Raw genomic sequence first — 22050 nt, forward strand, 5'->3', positions numbered from 1 at the left:
CAGTGGGCCCAGGCTAGTTAGTTAGGGCTAACTAACTTAGTTAGTTGACTGGGTCACTGACCAGTGGGTCCCACTGGTCAGGTTTGACCTGGTCGACGCCTTTGACCTGCTGACATCACCCTGACGTCAGGCTAACACAGTAATTACTTTCTGGAATTTTGAAATAAATCAGAAATGATTTATTATTTTCAGAAAATATTCAAAAAATCATAGAAAATAATCTATAACTCCAATGGAAATAATTTATATATGAAAAATGATCACAAAAATCCAAAGAATCTGTTTATGGCATTCTCATGCATGTTTGAACAAGTTAACCTCACTGAATAGGACAATTCATGATTATGGAATAAATGGTAATTAGCTTTGGAGTTGGAATTTGCTATAGGTTTGAATTCCACTTCAATGAATATGACTAACTGTTGCACTAGGTCAATTCAGTACTTTAATATGACATATCATTCATATGAATGTGCATTGCATTGATTGTGGTTCCTTTTGTGTTTGCCGGTGTTTGTCCCCCTTCAGTACGTTGATCCAGCGATGAATTCGATGACACCGATGAAGAACTATACTATCTTCAGAAGTGCCAGGCAAGCAAAACCCCCTTGTTCATTCTGATACAAACCCACTCTCTCGCTCTTTCTCTCTTTTACTGCATTAGGACAACAATGATTCAATTGTTACATGCTACGGTAGTTGAACCCCTTTCCTTTGCATGACCTGTCATTGCCACAGTAAATAGATTAAACCCACTAGCATGAGTAGGAGTTGTTTGAGCCCTGATGTGCCTACTCATTCATGTTTGCTTGTCATGCCTGCTATTGCTTAGAGTTGTGTCAGGTCTGATTCATCGGGGATGAATTGGAAAGTTGTGAACATGTCCTACTGTGTGTGAACACGATTTGGTAAAGGTAGCGGTGAGAGGCCATGTAAGAGTACATGGTGGGTTGTCTCATTGAAACCATTTTCAGGAACTGAGTTCTGTGTTTGTGATCCATGAAATAGCTACTACCACACATTGGGCCCTGAAATATGACCCCGCTCGACTTATTGACCCCTCTCGTCCTCTGTCCAGGAGTTGCAACTAGTTTCTAGTGTTTATAGGATATGTGTTGGTGGCCGTGCGTAGCGCTGACCCTAGGGGTGGGCTATGATGCGGTAGATACACCGTGGCACGGTGTACCGGGTGCCCGTTTGGTGTCTCGGGAACCCTGCACACATCGTTTGGGGCTGTGAGCGAAACTCCAGCCGGATCTCCTCACGGATGGAACCCGAATAGGCGATAAACCTGGACTAGAGACTTGTGCGGTTAGTCAGGTCGTGGTCTACACCCACGTCAGCTTTCGCTTGAAGTCTGCCGAGCACATGTCGTGTGTAGACGCTAAGTGGTGGAAACATGTGTGACGAAGTACACCCCTGCAGGGTATAAAACTATTCGAATAGCCGCGTCCGCGGTAAAGGACTTCTGGGTTGCCTATAACAGTTCATAGACAAGTCAAAGTGGATACTCTAAAACTCACAAGACAAGTGTGAGTGCTATGCATGGCCTTCTCGTAGGGAGACGGGAGCGGATCCATAGTGGTGTATTGAATGGTGAATATGTGGACTCGTGTGCGCCACCTCAAAAGAGTTGCTTGCAGTCATAGTTCAGGTTAGCCACTGAGTCAAAGCTGGCTTGCTGCAGTTAAACTCCACCACCCCTTTATTGATACCGATGCATATGTAGATAGTTGTGTAAGTCTTGCTAGGTACATTTGTACTCACGTTTGCTTAATTTATGTTTTGCAGAGAGACTTCAGTCTCGCTAGTAGTATTGCGTGGACTTCGATGTTTAGCTTGATACCTCAGCTACGATCTTGTGCCCTCGGCAGGATCTGGTAGATAGTCAGGCTTCTTAGCCTTTTTCATTTGTAGATGTCTGTACTCAGACATGTTAAGTTTCCGCATGTGCTTTGATTGGTATGCTATGATTGTTGGGTCATGAGACCCATGTTTGTAATATCTCGCTCCTCGGAGCCTAATGAATAAATACTTGAGTTGTAGAGTTATGTTGTGATGCCATGTTGTATTTACACATATCGAGCATATTGTGTGTATGATTGAAATGCTTGGTATGTGTGGGATCCGACAATCTAGTTGTTTATCCTTGGCAGCCTCTCTTATGGGGAAATGTAGTCTAGTGCTTCCATGAGCCATAGTAGTCCGCTACAGCCCGGTTCACCGGAGTCCTGTTAGTCCAGCACTACTGCTCAGGACACTTGACTGGACGGCATGTGTTTCACTTCGTCCGTGTGTCTGTCCCTTCGGGGAAATGTCATGCGGTGACATCCGGAGTCCTGCCTAGCCTGCTACAGCCCGGGTTCCTGGAGTCCTGTTAGCCCAGTGCTACATCCCGGATTCACACGCTGCTGACCGACATGCTCGATGTGATTCATGTATGCCTGTCCCCATAGGTTAGTGCCGTTTTGGGTTCACGACTAGCCATGTCGGCCCGGTTTCTCTGTCATATGGATGCTAGCAACACTATCATATACGTGAGCCAAAAGGCGCAAACGGTCCCGGCCATGGTAAGGCGACACCCGTGGGAATACCGTGCGTGAGGCCGCAAAGTCATATGAGGTGTTACCGGCTAGATCGATGTGACTTGGAATCGGGGTCCTGACAATCTAGCAAGCCTATGATGGAATTACTCATGCACGGCGGTGAGCATCATGAAATTGGTGATGTAGGATGGTTGATGATGACGATGGCGACGGATTCCCCTCTCCGGAGCCCTGAATGGACTCCAGATCAGCCCTCTCGAGAGAGTTTAGGGCTTGGCGGCGGCTTTGTATCGTAAAACGTGATGAATCCTTCTCTCTAGTTTTTTTCTACCCGAAAGTGAATATGTGGAGTCAGGGTTGAGGTCGGTGGAGCGTCAGGGGGCCCATGAGGTAGGGGGCGTGCCCAGGGGGTAGGGCGTGCCCCCACCCTCGTGGACAGGTGGAGGCCCCCCTGACGTGGAACTTCCTTCCAGTATTTTTTTATATATTCCAAAATAATTCTTTGTTGATTTTCAGGTCATTCTGAGAACTTTTATTTCTGCACAAAAATAACACCATGGCAATTCTGCTGAAAACAGCGTCGGCCCGGGTTAGTTCCATTCAAATCATGCAAGTTAGAGTCCAAAACAAGGGCAAAAGTGTTTGGAAAAGTAGATACGATGGAGACGTATCAATACCTTCTACCACGGATCTGAATGCAAAAATCTTGTTGCTAAGGATGGGTCCTTTGTAGAGAAGGAGTTTCTGATACGTCTCCAACGTATCTTTATTTTTTAATTGTTCCATGCTATTATATTATCTGTTTCGGATTTTTATGGGCTTTATTAAACACTTTTATATTATTTCTGGGACTAACCTATTAACCCAGAGCCTAGTGCCAGTTTTTGTTTTTTCCTTGTTTTAGAGTATCGCAGAAAAGGAAAAGAAAACGGAGTCCAATTGACCTGAAACTTCAGGGAACTTATTTTTGGACCAGAAGAAGCCCAAGGAGTATCGGAGATGGACCAGGAGAGTCCCAGGCTGCCCACGAGGGTGGGGGCGCCCCCCCTGGGCGCCCCCCTGCCTCGTGGACAGCCTGGAGGTCCACCAACGTACTTCTTCCTCCCATATATACACATATACCCTAAAAACTTCGGGGAGCAGAATAGATCGGGAGTTCCACCGCCAGAAGCCTCTGCCGGAGGGGGAATCCCTCTCCGGTGGCTATCTTCATCATCCCGGCGCTCTCCATGACGAGGAGGGAGTAGTCCAACCTCAGGGCCGAGGGTATGTACCAGTAGCTATGTGTTTTATCTTTCTCTCTCTCGTGTTCTTGAGGTGGCACGATCTTGATGTATCGCGAGCTTTGCTATTATAGTTGGATCTTATGATGTTTCTCCCCCTCTACTCTCTTCTAATGGATTGAGTTTTCCCTTTGAAGTTATCTTATCAGATTGAGACTTTAAGGATTTGCGAACACTTGATGTATGTCTTGCGTGGGATACCTGTGGTGACAATGGGGTATTCTATTGATCCACTTGATGTATGTTTTGGTGATCAACTTGCGGGTTCCGTGACCTTGGGAATCTATGCATAGGGGTTGGCACACGTTTTCGTCTTGACTCTCCGGTAGAAACTTTGGGGCACTCTTTGAGGTTCTATGTGGTGGTTGAATAGATGAATCTGAGATTGTGTGACGCATATCGTATAATCATACCCACGGATGCTTGAGGTGACATTGGAGTATCTAGGTGACATTAGGGTTTTGGTTGATCGTGTCTTAAGGTGTTATTCTAGTACGAACTCTAGGGCTGTTTGTGACACTTATAGGAATAGCCCAATAGATTGATTGGAAAGAATAACTTTGAGGTAGTTTCGTACCCTACCATAATCTCTTCGTTTGTTCTCCACTATTAGTGACTTTGGAGTGACTCTTTGTTGCATGTTGAGGGATAGTTATATGATCCAATTATGTTATTATTGTTGAGAGGACTTGCACTAGTGAAAGTATGAACCCTAGGCCTTGTTTCCTATCATTGCAATACCGTTTATGCTCACTTCTATCACTAGTTACCTTGCTGTTTTTTATAATTTAAGATTACAATAACCTTTATCTAATATCCATATTGCACTTGTATCACCATCTCTTCGCCGAACTAGTGCACCTATACAATTTACCATTGTATTGGGTGTGTTGGGGACACAAGAGACTCTTTGTTATTTGGTTGCAGGGTTGCTTGAGAGAGACCATCTTCATCCTACGCCTCCTATGGATTGATAAACCTTAGGTCATCCACTTGAGGGAAATTTGCTACTGTCCTACAAACCTCTGCACTTGGAGGCCGAACAACGTCTACAAGAAGAAGGTTGTGTAGTAGACATCAAGCTCTTTTCTGGTGGCGTTGCCAGGGAGGCTAGGTAAGCGGCACTAACACCCCGCCAACTAAGCTCTTTTCTGGCGCCGTTTCCGGGGAGGTGAGTGCTTGAAGGTATATCTTTAGATCTTGCAATCGAGTCTTTAGTTTCTTGTTTTATCACTAGTTTAGTTTATAAAAGAAAATTACAAAAAATGGAATTGAGTTTGTCTCATATGCTTCATCTTTTTAATATCTTTCGTAAGTGTGATGAAAAGGAAAATTGTGCTCAAGTGCTAGAAGAAGAAGCCTATAAAATGTTTGGCACTAAATCTTTGAATGATGAGCATGATTGCAATGTTGTTGGTATGAACTCTTTGAATATCCTTAGTAGTAATGATGATTGCACTAGTTATGATGAAAATGTCTCCTATAAACATGTCAATTTTTGTGGAGTGCATTGGGTTTGCAAGTACACACCAAATAGGGAAGATAGATATTGCAAGAGGCATAAGCATTTAGAAACTAAATTGTTGCAAGAAAGGCTAGAAGTTTGTGCTGAAAATTTAAATTTTCTTAGTTGTACTTGTGAACTTTGCAATGAACATGATCATTTCAGTACCCAATGCAAATTGTTTCATGATCGTATCGTGTCCAAAAATTGTGATTATTTGATTTCCCTTGCACATCATAATGAACTTAGTTTGATCTTGGGTTATGAAGAAATGAAATGTATAACTAAGGTTATTCCAGAATTTGCCCTTGATAGAGTTCTTCATTTTGATCTAGAGGAAATTTATATGTATTATGCGGTGAATTTTATTGAAAATGCTTATATTGCCAATTACATAAAGAAAAGAAAACAAATAGAAGATGAAGAGAATACTAATGGAAGGGAAGAGACTTCTCAATATCCTCCTATTATTTCTTATGATGAATCAGGTAACGAGGAGGAGACTTCTAGTCAACCAATCTCATTAATAAGGAGCTCCAAAAAGAGGATTGAACCCACACATGATGTGGTTAAGAACAAGAAAATAAAAAGTAAGAGAGGTAAAAAGTCTCTCCCAAATAATGTTGCTCCTATTATTGTTGTGCCTAAAGAAAATGAATCAAAAATAATTGTGGAAGATGAGGCACTTGATGATGATCTCGTTATGCCTATTGCTTGCTGTGATGATTATGATTGGGAAGATAATGATACTTCTTATGATCTTGAAAATCTTTTTGGCACTTTCTTGGAAGAATATGATAATTGCTATACTATTGGTGCTATCCATACTATTAATGATGAGAGTGATTATGCTTATGATATGAAAAGGCCCAAGCTTGGGGATGCTATGTTTGAAGAAGATGATGTTTTTGAGAATATATTTGCTGAAATTAATGTTTGTCCCAAGCTTGGGGATGCTATGTCTAATGAAGATGACATTTTTAGCCTCTCAAGTTTTGATATGCAAATTTATGATGATGATAGCATGACTCCTACTTATGATGATTATATTGATGAAAGTGGATTTGGAAGAGTGTCAACTTTAGGAAGTAATGATCCCACTATTTTGGAGGATGTTGAATCTTATTGTGATAATTATGAAAGTGGATTTGGAGAGGTCATGACTTTATTTAGTAATGATTCCACTATCTTGGAAGAGGTTTCAATCGATTATGATGAGAACAAAGTTGCTACTTATGATGATTATTGTGATGATACATATACTATAAAAAGTAGTGATGATTATATTTATAAAACTTGTCATGATTATGATTCCCCTTTTTCTGAACATTACTCTTTTAATGTGGAAACAATTTATAGTATTCAAGTATCTTATGATACTCCCACTATCCCGAATGAGAAGAATTTTGCTTATGTGGAGAGTAGTAAATTTTCTATGCTTGTAGATCATGAAAATAATGCTCTATGTGATGGTTATATTGTTGAATTAATTCATGATGCTACTGAAAATTATTATGAGGGCATAATATATGCTTGTAGTAACTGCAATAATATCAAGTTTCCTCTCTATGTGCTTAAGATTTTGAAGTTTTGCTTGCTTTACCTTCCTATGCAAGTTGATTCTTGTTCCCATAAGTTGTTTGCTCACAAAATCCCTATGCATAGGAAGTGGGTTAGACTTAAATGTGCTAGTAATATTCTTCATGATGCTCTATTTATGTTTCAATTCTTATCTTTTATGTGAGCATCATTGAAATCATCATGCCTAGCTAGGGGCGTTAAACGATAGCGCTTGTTGGGAGGCAACCCAATTTTATTTTCGTCCGTTGCTTTTCGTTCCTGTTTAGTAATAAATAATTCATCTAGCTTCTGTTTAGATGTGGTTTTATGTCTTAATTAGTGTTTGTGCCAAGTAGAACCTTTGGGATGACTTGGGTGAAGTCTTTACGATCATGCTGTAAAAAACAGAAACTTTAGCACTCACGAGAATTGCTGCCATTTTTTACTGGGGAGTGATATTTAGTTAATTCTTTTTGAAGATGTTTAATAGAAGAATTCCTCAGATCCACCAATTTAGTTGAGAATTTTATGAGTTCCATAAGTGGTCAATACCTACAGATTACTACAGACTGTTCTGTTTTTGACAGATTCTGTTTTCATCGTGTTGTTTGCTTATTTTGATGAATCTATTAGTAGTATCGGAGGGTATTAACCATAGAGAAGTTGGAATACAGTAGATATTACACCAATATGAATTTATAATGAGTTCATTACAGTACCTTATGATGGTGATTTGCTTTCTTATACTAACGGAGCTTACGGGTTTTCTGTTAAGTTTTGTGTTGTGAAGTTTTCAAGTTTTGGGTAAAGATTCGATGGACTAGGGAATAAGGAGTGGCAAGAGCCTAAGCTTGGGGATGACCAAGGCACACCAAGGTAATATTCAAGTACAACAAAGAGCCTAAGATTGGGGATGCCCCGGAAGGCATCCCCTCTTTCGTCTTCGTTCATTGGTAACTTTACTTGGAGCTATATTTTTATTCACCACATGATATGTGTTTTGCTTGGAGCGTCACTTTATTTTCTTTTGTTTTGTTTTCTGTTTGAATAAAATACCAAGATCTGAAATTCTTAAATGTTAGAGTGTCGTCACATAGTTGCATAATTATTTGACTACTCATTAATCTTCACTTATATCTTTTGGAGTAGTTTGTTGTTGCTCTAGTGCTTCACTTAAATCTTTTAGAGCACGGCAGTGGATTTATTTTGTAGAAATAGATGAACTCTCATGCTTCACTTATATTATTTCAAGAGTCCTAAACAGCATGGTAATTTTCTTTGGTTATGAATTTGTCCTAATATGATGGGCATCCAAGATGGGTATAATAAAAACTTTCATATAGAGTGCATTGAATACTATGAGAAGTTTGATACTTGATGATTGTTTTGAGATATGAAGATGGTAATATTAGAGTCATGCTAGTTGAGTAGTTCTGAATTTGAGAGATACTTGTGCTAAAGTTTGTGATTCCCGTAGCATGCACATATGGTGAACCGTTATGTGATGAAGTCGGAGCATGATTTATTTATTGATTGTCTTCCTTATGAGTGGCGGTCAGGGACTAGCGATGGTCTTTTCCTACCAATCTATCCCCCTAGGAGCATGCTCGTAGTACTTTGTTTCGATAACTAATAGATTTTTGCAATAAGTATGTGAGTTCTTTTTGACTAATGTTGAGTCCATGGATTATACGCACTCTCACCCTTCCACCATTGCTAGCCTCTCTAGTATCGCGCAACTTTCACCGGTACCTTAAAGCCACCATATACCTTCCTCAAAACAGCCACCATACCTACCTATCATGGATTTTCCATAGCCATTCCGAGATATATTTCCATGAAACTTTCCACCGTTCCATTTATTATGACACAATCCATCATTGTCATATTGCTATGCATGATCATGTAGTTGACATCGTATTTGTGGCAAAGCCACCATTCATAATTCTTTCATACATGTCACTCATGAGTCATTGCACATCCCGGTACACCGCCGGAGGCATTCATATAGAGTCATATCTTGTTCTAAGTATCGAGTTGTAATTCTTGAGTTGTAAGTAAATAGAAGTGTGATGATCATCATTATTAGAGCATTGTCCTAGTGAGGAAAGGATGATGGAGACTATGGTTCCCCCATAAGTCGGGATGAGACTCCGGACGAAAATAAAAAAATAGAAAAAATGAGGCCATAAAAAAAGAGAAAAGGCCCAAACAAAAAAATAAAAAAGAGAGAAAAAGAGAGAAGGGGCAATGCTACTATCTTTTACCACACTTGTGCTTCAAAGTAGCACCATGATCTTCATGATAGAGAGTCTCATATGTTGCCACTTTCATATACTAGTGGGAATCTTTCATTATAGAACTTGGCTTGTATATGCAATGATGGGCTTCCTCAAAATGCCCTAGGTCTTCGTGAGCAAGCGAGTTGGATGCACACCCACTAGTTTCTTTTGTTGAGCTTTCATACATTTATAGCTCTAGTGCATCCGTTGCATGGCAATCCCTACTCACTCATATTGATATCTATTGATGGGCATCTCCATAGCCTATTGATACGCCTAGTTGATGTGAGACTAACTTCTCCTTTTTGTCTTCTCCACAACCACCATTCTATTCCACCTATAGTGCTATGTCCATGGCTCACGCTCATGTATTGCGTGAAGATTGAAAAAGTTTGAGAACATCAAAAGTATGAAACAATTGCTTGGCTTGTCATTGGGGTTGTGCATGATTTAAATATTTTCTATGGTGAAGATAGAGCATAGCCAGACTATATGATTTTGTAGGGATAGCTTTCTTTGGCCATGTTATTTTGAGAAGACATGATTACTTGGTTAGTATGCTTGAAGTATTATTATTTTTATGTCAATATTAAACTTTTGTCTTGAATCGTATGGATCTGAATATTCTTGCCACAATAAAGAGAAATACATGATGAATATGTTAGGTAGCATTCCACAACAAAAATTCTGTTTTTATCATTTACCTACTCGAGGACGAGCAGGAATTAAGCTTGGGGATGTTGATACGTCTCCAACGTATCTATAATTTTTTATTGTTCCATGCTATTATATTATCTGTTTTGGATGTTTATGGGCTTTATTAAACACTTTGATATTATTTTTGGAACTAACCTATTAACCCAGAGCCCAGTGCCAGTTTCTGTTTTTTCCTTGTTTTAGGGTAGAAAAGGAAAATCAAATGGAGTCCAATTGACATGAAACTTCACGGAACTTATTTTTGGACCAAAAGAAGCCCACGGAGTATCGGAGATGGACCAGGAGAGTCCAGGGCTGCCCACGAGGGTGGGGGCGCCCCCCCCCCCCCGGGGCGCGCCCCCCTACCTCGTCGACAGCTTGGAGGTCCACCGACGTACTTCTTCCTCCCATATATACCCATATACCCTAAAAACTTCGGGGAGCAGAATAGATCGGGAGTTCCACCGCCAGAAGCCTTCGTAGCCACCGAAAACCAATCTAGATCCGTTCCAGCACCCTGCCGGAGGGGGAATCCCTCTCCGGTGGCTATCTTCATCATCTCGGCGCTCTCCATGATGAGGAGGGAGTAGTCCACCCTCGGGGCTGAGGGTATGTACCAGTAGCTATGTGTTTGATCTCTCTCTCTCTCTCTCGTGTTCTTGAGGTGGCATGATCTTGATGTATCACGAGCTTTGCTATTATAGTTGGATCTTATGATGTTTCTCCCCCTCTACTCTCTTGTAATGGATTGAGTTTTCCCTTTGAAGTTATCTTATCGGATTGAGTCTTTAAGGATTTGAGAACACTTGATGTATGTCTTGCGTGGGATACCTGTGGTGACAAGTATTCTATTGATCCACTTGATGTATGTTTTGGTGATCAACTTGCGGGTTCCGTGACCTTGGGAATCTATGCATAGGGGTTGGCACACATTTTCGTCTTGACTCTCCGGTAGAAACTTTGGGGCACTCTTTGAGGTTCTATGTGTTGGTTGAATAGATGAATCTGAGATTGTGTGATGCATATCATATAATCATACCCACGGATACTTGAGGTGACATTGGAGTATCTAGGTGACATTAGGGTTTTGGTTGATTTGTGTCTTAAGGTGTTATTCTAGTATGAACTCTAGGGCTGTTTGTGACACTTATAGGAATAGCCCAATGGATTGATTGGAAAGAATAACTTTGAGGTGGTTTCGTACCCTACCATAATCTCTTCGTTTGTTCTCCACTATTAGTGACTTTGGAGTGACTCTTTGTTGCATGTTGAGGGATAGTTATATGATCCAATTATGTTATTATTGTTGAGAGGACTTGCACTAGTGAAAGTGTGAACCCTAGGCCTTGTTTCCTATCATTGCAATACCATTTATGCTCACTTTTATCATTAGTTACCTTGTTGTTTTTATAATTCCAGATTACGAAAACCTGTATCTACTATCCATATACCACTTGTATCACCATCTCTTCGCCGAACTAGTGCACCTATACAATTTACCATTGTATTGGGTGTGTTGGGGACTGATATGTCTCCAACGTATCTATAATTTTTGATTGCTCCATGCTATATTATCTACTGTTTTGTATGTTTATGGGCTTTATTATACACTTTTATATCATTTTTGGGACTAACCTCTTAACCCAGAGCCTAGTGCCAGTTTCTGTTTTTACCTTGTTTTAGAATATCATAGAAAAGGAAAACCAAATGGAGTCCAATTGACCTGAAACTTCACGGAACTCATTTTTGGAAGGAAAGCAACCCGGGAGACTTGGAGTCTATGTCAAGGAAGCTTCGAGGAGGCCACAAGGTAGGGGGTGCGCCCTCCACCCTCGTGGCCCCCCTAACGTACTTCTTCTGCCTATATATCTCCATATACCCTAAAAACATCCGAGAGCACAATAGATCGGGAGTTCCACCGCCAGAAGCCTCCGTAGCCATCAAAAACCAATCTAGACCCGTTCCGGCACCCTGCCGGAGGGGGAATCCTTCTCCGGTGGCCATCTTCATCATCCCGGTGCTCTCCATGATGAGGAGGGAGTAGTCCACCCTCGGGGCTGAGGGTATGTACCAATAGCTATGTGTTTGATCTCTCTCTCTTGTGTTCTTGATTTGGCACGATATTGATGTATCGCGAGCTTTGCTATTATAGTTGGATCCTATGATGTTTCTACCCCCTCCACTCTCTCTAATGGATTGAGTTTTCCCCATTGAAGTTATCTTATCGGATTGAGTCTTTAAAGATTTGAGAACACTTGATGTATGTCTCCCCGTGCGTATCTGTGGTGACAATGGGATACCACGTGATTCACTTGATGTATGTTTTGGTGATCAACTTGCGGGTTCCGCCCATGAACCTATGCATAGGGGTTGGCACACATTTTTGTCGTGATTCTCCGGTAGAAACTTTGGGGCACTCTTTGAGATTCTATGTGTTGGTTGAATAGATGAATCTGAGATTGTGTGATGCATATTGTATAATCATACCCACGGATACTTGAGGTGACATTGGAGTATCTAGGTGACATTAGGGTTTTGGTTGATTTGTGTCTTAAGGTGTTATTCTAGTACGAACTCTAGGCTGTTTGTGACACTTATAGGAATAGCCCAAACGGATTGATTGGAAAGAATAACTTTAAGGTGGTTTCGTACCCTAATCTCTTCGTTTGTTCTCCGCTATTAGTGACTTTGGAGTGACTCTTTGTTGCATGTTGAGGGATAGTTATATGATCCAATTATGTTATTATTATTGAGAGGACTTGCACTAGTGAAAGTATGAACCCTAGGCCTTGTTTCCTATCGTTGTAATACCGTTTATGCTTACTTTTATCATTAGTTACCTTGCTGTTTTTATAATTTCAGATTGCAAAAACTATTATCTACTATCCATATTGCACTTGTATCACCATCTCTTCGCCGAACTAGTGCACCTATACAATTTACCATTGTATTGGGTGTGTTGGGGACACAAGAGACTCTTTGTTATTTGGTTGTAGGGTTGCTTGAGAGAGACCATCTTCATCCTACGCCTCCCACGGATTGATAAACCTAATGTCATCCACTTGAGGGAAAATTGCTACTGTCCTACAAACCTCTGAACTTGGAGGCCGAACAACGTCTACAAGAAGAAGGTTGTGTAGTAGACATCAAGCTCTTTTCTGGCACCGTTGCCGGGGAAGTGAGTGCTTGAAGGTATATCTTCAGATCTTGCAATCAAGTCTTTTAGTTTCTTATTTTATCACTAGTTTAGTTTATAAAAAACTATAAAAAATGGAATTGAGTTTGTCTCATATGCTTCACCTTTTTAATATCTTTCGTGAGTATGATGGAAAGGATAATTGTGCTCAAGTGCTAGAAGAAGAATGCACTACAATGTTTGGCACTAAATATTTGAATGATGAGCATGATTGCAATGTTGTTAGTATGAATTCCTTGAATGTCTATGATGCTAATGATATGCAAAGCCACAAGCTTGGGGAAGCTATGTTTGATGAAGATGATATTTTTTGTCCCCCAAGTTTTGATGAGAAAATTTCTTATGATGAAAGCATGCCTCCTATCTATGATGATTATTGTGATGACATGTATGCTTTAAAGAATAATGATAACAATGAAACCTGTCATCTTGATTTCAACTTTCAATCCCATGATAGTTACTTTGTTGAGTTTGCTCCCACTACTATTCATGAGAAGAAATTTGCTTATGTGGAGAGTAATAAAAATTATATGCTTGTAGATCATGAAATGAATGCTTTAGGTGGTAGTTATATTGTTGAATTCATTCATGATGCTACTGAAAATTATTATGAGGGAGGAACATATGCTTGTAGGAGTTGCAATAATATCAAGTTTCCTCTCTATGTGCTCAAAGTTTTGAAGTTATGCTTGTTTTACCTTCCTATGCTAGTTGATTATTGTTCCCACAAGTTGTTTGCTCACAAAATCCCTATGCATAGGAAGTGGGTTAGACTTAAATGTGCTAGTCATATTCTTCATGATGCTCTCTTTATGTTACAATTCTTATCTTTTATGTGAGCATCATTGAAATCATCATGCCTAGCTAGGGGCATTAAACGATAGCGCTTGTTGGGAGGCAAACCAATTTTATTTTATTTCCTTGCTTTTTTCTCCAGTTTAGTAATAAATAATTTATCTAGCATCTTTTATTATTGAGTTTTTATGTTTTAATTAGTGTTTGTGCCAATAGAATCATTGGGAAGACTTGGGGAAAGTCTTGTTGATCTTGCTGTAAAAAAACAGTAACTTTAGTGCTCACGAGAATTGCTGCCATTTTTATTGGAGAGTGCCATTTAGTTAATTCTTTTTGAAGATGATTAATATATAAATTCCTCATGTCCATAAATTTATTTTAGAATTTTTGGGCTTCCGGAAGTTTGCGTTAGTTACAGATTACTATAGACTGTTCTATTTTTGACAGATTCTGTTTTTCGTGTGTTGTTTGCTTATTTTAATGAATCTATGAGTAGCATCGGAGGGTATGAACCATAGATGAGTTGGAATACAGTAGATATTACAGCAATATAAATAAAGAATGAGTTCATTACAGTACCTTGAAGTGGTGTTTTGTTTTCTTTCGCTAACGGAGCTTACGAGTTTTCTGTTAAGTTTTGCGTTGTGAAGTTTTCAAGTTTTGGGTAAAGATTCGGTGGACTATGGAATAAGGAGTGGAAATATCCTAAGCTTGGATATACCCAAGGCACCCGAAGGTAATATTCAAGGACAACCAAAAGCCTAAGCTTGGGGATGCCCTGGAAGGCATCCCCTCTTTCGTCTTCGTTCATCGGTAACTTTACTTGGAGCTATATTTTTATTCGCCACATGATATGTGTTTTGCTTGGAGCGTCATTTTATTTCATTTTGTTTTTCTTGATGTTTAAGGAAATACCAAGATCTTAAATTCTTAAATGTTAGAGAATCTTCACATAGTTGCATAATTATTCAACTACTCATTGATCTTCACTTATATCTTTCGGAGTAGTTTGTTGTTTGCCCTAGTACTTCACTTATATCTTTTAGAGCATGGTGGTAGTTTTATTTTGAAGAAATAGATGAACTCTCATGCTTCACTTAGATTATTTTGAGAGTCTTAAATAGCATGGTAATTTGCTTAAATAATCCTAATATGCTAGGTATTCAAGACTAGTAAAAACTTTCTTATGAGTGTTTTGAATACTAAGAGAAGTTTGATGCTTGATGATTGTTTTGAGATATGGAGGTAATAATATGAAATTCTTGCTAGTTGAGTAGTTGTGAAATTGAGAAATGCTTGTGTTGAAGTTTGCAAGTCCCATAGCATGCACGTATCGTAAACGTTATGTAACAAATTTGAAACATGAGGTGTTATTTGATTGTCCTCCTTATGAGTGGCGGTCGGGGACGAGCGATGGTCTTTTCCTACCAATCTATCACCCTAGGAGCATGCGCATAGTGCCAAGGTTTTTGATGACTTGTAGATTTTTGCAATAAGTATGTGAGTTCTTTACGACTAATGTTGAGTCCATGGATTATACGCACTCTCACCCTTCCATCATTGCTAGCCTCTTCGGTACCGTGCATTGCCCTTTCTCACATTGAGAGTTGGCGCAAACTTCGCCGGTGCATCTAAACCCCGTGATATGATAAGCTCTTTCACACATAAACCTCCTTATATCTTTGTGACGCCCGGATAATCATGCTACAGTAATCTCACGTAAATGGTGACACGTCACCTCTGTCAGTTTAGTTAATCTCGGGTTAGTTCAAATACCGTTTCAAATTCAAAATTCAATTAAAGGAAAATAATAAAAGTTTTCAAACAACGAAACCAAAATGTTCAAGGTGGGTCAGATAAATCATGTGTAAATACGATGGAGAAACCAAACCTTGATAAAATGTTTAAGGGCTCTAAACTAATTAAAACAGTAGTGAAAACAATTAAACAAATACCTATTGGATTTTATAAAATATTAAAATATTTTATTATGGGTTAAGAATTGATGTGACAGCAGTTTGTTTATAAATACTACTTTAGATACTAGTGGTGATTTTTGTAAAAACTAAAGATTAAAAGAAACTAGAAATAAGATAGAAAAGAAAATAAATAAAAAGAAAAGGTCTAAACAAAAACAAAACAACAAAGAAAGAAAAGGAAGAAAGACCCCCCCTGCTGGGCCAAGTGGCCTAGCTGGCCTCCACCGGCCCAGCCGGCCGGCCCACTCCCTCCCCTTAACCCCCGAAACCCTAGCCGTAACCACCCGTCGCCCCACTCGCTCCCCCCACTCCCCTCGACCCCCCCGTCTCTTCCCTCTCCCCCCGATCTGGATCGAGGGGCGCACGCCCAACTCCGTGCGAGCGCGCCGCGCCCCCAGACACCGCGAGCCTCTGCGCCCCCGCCTCCTACCACCGGCGCCCCGCCATCCTTCGCGCGTCCCGCCCCTACCACACGTCCATGTCGTCGGTGCCGTCCCTGACACCGCCGGCACTCACCGTGGCCACCGTCCTTGCGTGCCGCCCTCTTCGTCGCCGGTGCGGCATCGCCGGACCTCCCCGACTCCTCCACGAGCCCGCTGCCATGCCCCTCCTGCTCCCCTGTGAGCCGCCGTCCTCCATTCCTCTCCTCTTCCCTATAGATCGAACGCGCCCGCGCCGTACCGATTCACCGCGACCTCACCGCGCCCCTGCTGCGCTCCGGCCATGCCTGGCTGAGCCCTGCACACGCCGCCCGCGCGTGTCCGCAGCCCCGCGCTATGGCCGTGCTCGCCCGCGCCTTGTCCGAACACGTCCACGCCACACCCGGCGACGCCCGCGGTCGCCCTACTTCTCCTCCTGTGCCGCTGTCACCGGCGACCGCAGCTGCTGCGTCCCCGGCCGCACCCTCTGCTGCTCATGACCGAGCACCCTCGGCAACGCTCCACTGCAGGCGCGCACCCGCCGCCCCACGTCTCCGTCCTGCCGGCCTCGACCATGGCCTCGCCGGAGCCGGGTTCGGCCACCGTGCCCCTGCCCTTCCCTGTGCGCGTTCGTGCACAGGAGGGAGGTGACCTGAGCCACTTACAGGTGCGGCCCTCCCCCTGTAAATCAGATAAAAGGATAGGAGTAGAGAAAAATGAAAATGGAAAATAAAAGGAAATAGTAAAGTGAATTAATTAATTAACCTTGCTTAATTTGACCTAATTAACTAGCTTAGGTGTTTAAGCCTATTTTAATTAAATTGTGACAATGACATGTGGGTCTCACATGCACTATTCACACCATTGACCAGTCAACCATTGACTTGGTCAACTGGGTCTCCTGGCCCCACAGGTCATAGGCTGTGGCTGGCTTCTGTTGTGTACACATAGCTTTTTACTACTTAAATTGAATTAAAATAATTTAGAAAATGAATTAAAAATTTAGAAATTAATATAAAATAATCCGTAACTCGGATGAAAATACTTTGTACATGAAAGTTGCTCAGAACGACGAGACGAATTCGAATACGCGGTCTGTTCGTCCTCCACGCATCCCTAGCATAGCGAACACGCAACTTTCCCCCTCCGTTTCATCTGTCCGAAAATGCGAAACACCGGGGATACTTTCCCGGATGTTTCCCCTCTTCACCGGTATCACCTCATACCGCGATAGGGCACCCCTAGCACCGATACTTGTCATGTCATGCAACGTCATGCATTTGTTTGCATTATATTTATTGTTTCTTCCCCCTCTTCTCTCGCTAGACATCGAGACCGACGCCGCTGCTACCCAGTACGACTACGGAGTTGACGATCCCTCTCTCTTGCCAGAGCAACCAGGCAAGCCCCCCCTTTGATCACCAGATATCGCCTACTCTTCTCTATACTGCTTGCATTAGAGTAGTGTAGCATGTTACTGCTTCCCGTTAATCCTATCATGATGCATAGCCTGTCCTTGCTACTACTGTTGTTACCTTTACCTGCAATCCTAATGCTTAGTATAGGATGCTAGTTTATCATCAGTGGCCCTACATTCTTGTCCGTCTACTATGCTATACTATCGGGCCGTGATCACTCGGGAGGTGATCACAGGTATATACTATTTACTTTATACATGATACATGTGGTGATTAAAGACGGGTCGGCTCGTAGGAGCACCCACGAGTGGATCTTTGAGGCGGAGCGACAGGGCAGGTTCCGACCACCTAGGAGAGAGGTGGGCCTGGCCCTGGTCGGCGTTCGCGGATACTTAACACGCTTAACGAGATTTGGGTATTTGATCTGAGTTTGGCCATTTGGTCTATACGCACTAACCATCTACGCGGGAGTAGTTATGGGTATCCCGGCGTCGTGGTATCAGCCGAAGCCTTCGTGACGTCAGCGACTGAGTGGCGCGCGCCAGATTGGACTGGAACGCCACTAGGCCAGGTCTGCTTTCGGCCGCGTACGCAACGTGCAGGTGTGCTAAGGGCGATGGGCCCAGACCCCTGTGCGCATAGGTTTAGACTGGCATGCTGACCTCTCTGTTGTGCCTAGGTGGGGCTGCGACGTGTTGATCTTCCGAGGCCGGGCATGACCCAGGAAAGTGTGTCCGGCCAAATGGGATCGAGCGTGTTGGGGAATGTGGTGCACCCCTGCAGGGAAGTTAATCTATTCGAATAGCCGTGATCTTCGGTAACAGGATGACTTGGAGTTGTACCTTGACCTTATGACAACTAGAACCGGATACTTAATAAAACACACCCTTCCAAGTGCCAGATACAACCGGTGATCGCTCTCTCACAGGGTGACGAGGGGAGGATCATCGGTTAGGGTTATGCTATGCGATGCTACTTGGAGGACTTCAGTCTACTCTCTTCTACATGCGGCAAGATGGAGGTGGCCAGAAGCGTAGTCTTCGACAGGATTAGCTATCCCCCTCTTATTCTGGCTTTCTGCAGTTCAGTCCACCGATATGGCCCTTTACACATTTACCCATGCATATGTAGTGTAGCTCCTTGCTTGCGAGTACTTTGGATGAGTACTCACGGTTGCTTTCTCCCTCTTTTCCTCCTATCCCTTCTACCTGGTTGTCGCAACCAGATGTTGGAGCCCAGGATCCAGACGCCACCGTCGACGACGACTCCTACTACACCGGAGGTGCCTACTACTACGTGATGCCCGCTGACGACGACCGGGAGTAGTTTAGGAGGATCCCAGGCAGGAGGCCTGCGCCTCTTTCGATCTGTACCCCAGTTTGTGCTAGCCTTCTTAAGGCAAACTTGTTTAACTTATTTCTGTACTCAGATTTTGTTGCTTCCGCTGACTCGTCTTTGATCGAGCTCTTGTATTCGAGCCCTCGAGGCCCCTGGCTTGTAACATGATGCTTGTATGACTTATTTTATTTGTAGAGTTGTGTTGTGATATCATCCCGTGAGTCCCTGATCTTGATCGTACACGTTTATGTGTATGATTAGTGTACGATTAAATCGGGGGCGTCACAATCTTCCTCAAAACAGCCACCATACCTACCTATTATGGCATTTCCATAGCCATTCCAAGATATATTGCCATGCAACTTTCCACCATTCCGTTTATTATGACACGCATCATCATTGTCATATTGCTTTGCATGATCATGTAGTTGACATCATATTTGTGGCAAAGCCACCATTCATAATTTTTCATACATGTCGCTCTTGATTCATCGCAATCCCGGTACACCGCCGGAGGCATTCATATAGAGTCATACTTTGTTCTAGTATCGAGTTGTAATTCTTCAGTTGTAAATAAATAGAAGTGTGATGATCATCATTAATAGAGCATTGTCCAAAAAAAGAGAGAAAGGCCAAATAAAAAAAGAAAATAATGGCCAAATAAAAAAAGGAAAGGGCAAATAAATAAAAAAATAAAAAATAATTATAAAAGGGACAATGCTACTATCCTTTTTCCACACTTGTGCTTCAAAGTAGCACCATGATCTTTATGATAGAGAGTCTCTTGTTTTGTCATTTTCATATACTAATGGGAATTTTTCATTATAGAACTTGGCTTGTATATTCCAACAATGGGCCTCCTCAAGTGCCCTAGGTCTTCGTGAGCAAGAAAGTTGGATGCACACCCACTTAGTTTCTTTTGTTGAGCTTCCATACATTTATAGCTCTAGTGCATCCGTTGCATGGCAATCCCTACTCCTTGCATTAACATCAATCGATGGGCATCTCCATAGCTCATTGATTATCCTCGTTGATGTGAGACTTTCTCCTTTTTGTCTTCTCCACATAACCCCCATCATCATATTCTATTCCACCCATAGTGCTATGTCCATGGCTCGCGCTCATGTACTGCGTGAAGGTTTATGAGTTTGAGATTACTAAAGTATGAAACAATTGCTTGGCTTGTCATCGGGGTTGTGCATGATGAGAGCATTCTTGTGTGACGAAAATGGAGCATGACTAAACTATATGATTTTGTAGGGATGAACTTTCTTTGGCCATGTTATTTTGAGAAGACGTGATTGCTTAGTTAGTATGCTTGAAGTATTATTATTTTTTATCAATATGAACTTTTATCTTAAATCTTTCGAATCTGAATATTCATGCCACAATTAAGAAGAATTACATTGAAATTATGCCAAGTAGCACTCCGCATCAAAAATTCTGTTTTTATCATTTACCTACTCGAGGACGAGCAGGAATTAAGCTTGGGGATGCTGATACGTCTCCAACGTAACTATAATTTTTGATTGATCCATGCTATATTATCTACTGTTTTGGATGTTTATGGGCTTTATTATACACTTTTATTAACCCAGAGCCCAGTGCCAGGTTCTGTTTTTTACCTTGTTTTAGAATATCGCAGAAAAGGAAAACCAAACGGAGTCCAATTGACCTGAAACTTCACGGAACTCATTTTTCGAAGGAAAGCAACCCCGGAGACTTGGAGTCTATGTCAAGGAAGCTTTGAGGAGGCCACGAGGTAGGGGGCACGCGCACCCCCTAGGGCGCGCCCTCCACCCTCATGGGCCCCTCGTGGGCCCCCTGACGTACTTCTTCCGCCTATATATCTCCATATACCCTAAAAACATCCGAGAGCACAATAGATCAGGAGTTCCGCCGCCAGAAGCCTCCGTAGCCACCGAAAACCAATCTAGACCCATTCTGGCACCCTGCCGGAGGGGGAATCCTTCTCCGGTGGCCAGCTTCATCATCCCGGTGCTCTCCATGATGAGGGGGAGTAGTCCACCCTCGGGGCTGAGGGTATGTACCAATAGCTATGTGTTTGATCCCTCTCTCTCTCTCGTGTTCTTGATTTGGCACGATCTTGATGTATCGCGAGATTTGCTATTATAGTTGGATCCTATGATGTTTCTCCCCCCTCTGCTCTCTTGTAATGGACTGAGTCTTCCCCATTGAAGTTATCTTATCAGATTGAGTCTTTAAAGATTTGAGAACACTTGATGTATGTCTTGCCGTGCGTATCTGTGGTGACAATGGGATACCACATGATTCACTTGATGTATGTTTTGGTGATCAACTTGCGGGTTCCGCCTATGAACCTATGCATAGGGGTTGGCACACGTTTTCGTCGTGATTCTCCGGTAGAAACTTTGGGGCAATCTTTGAGGTTCTATGTGTTGGTTGAATAGATCAATCAGAGATTGTGTGATGCATATCGTATAATCATACCCACGGATACTTGAGGTGACATTGGAGTATCTAGGTGACATTAGGGTTTTGGTTGATTTGTGTCTTAAGGTGTTATTCTAGTACGAACTCTAGGCTGTTTGTGACACTTATAGGAATAGCCCAAACGGATTGATTGGAAAGAATAACTTTAAGGTGGTTTCGTACCCTAATCTCTTCGTTTGTTCTCCGCTATTAGTGACTTTGGAGTGAATCTTTGTTGCATGTTGAGGGATAGTTATATGATCCAATTATGTTATTATTGTTGAGAGGACTTGCACTAGTGAAAGTATGAACCCTGGGCCTTGTTTCCTATCAATGCAATACCGTTTATGCTTGCTTTTATCATTAGTTACATTGCTGTTTTTATAATTTCAGATTACAAAAACTATTATCTACTATCCATATTGCACTTGTATCACCATCTGTTCGCCGAACTAGTGCACCTATACAATTTACCATTGTATTGGGTGTGTTGGGGACACAAGAGACTCTTTGTTATTTGGTTGCAGGGTTGCTTGAGAGAGACCATCTTCATCCTACGCCTCCCACGGATTGATAAACC

The sequence above is a fragment of the Triticum urartu genome, chromosome 3 (genome assembly GCF_003073215.2).
Source record: "Triticum urartu cultivar G1812 chromosome 3, Tu2.1, whole genome shotgun sequence".
Classification (NCBI taxonomy): Eukaryota; Viridiplantae; Streptophyta; class Magnoliopsida; order Poales; family Poaceae; genus Triticum; species Triticum urartu.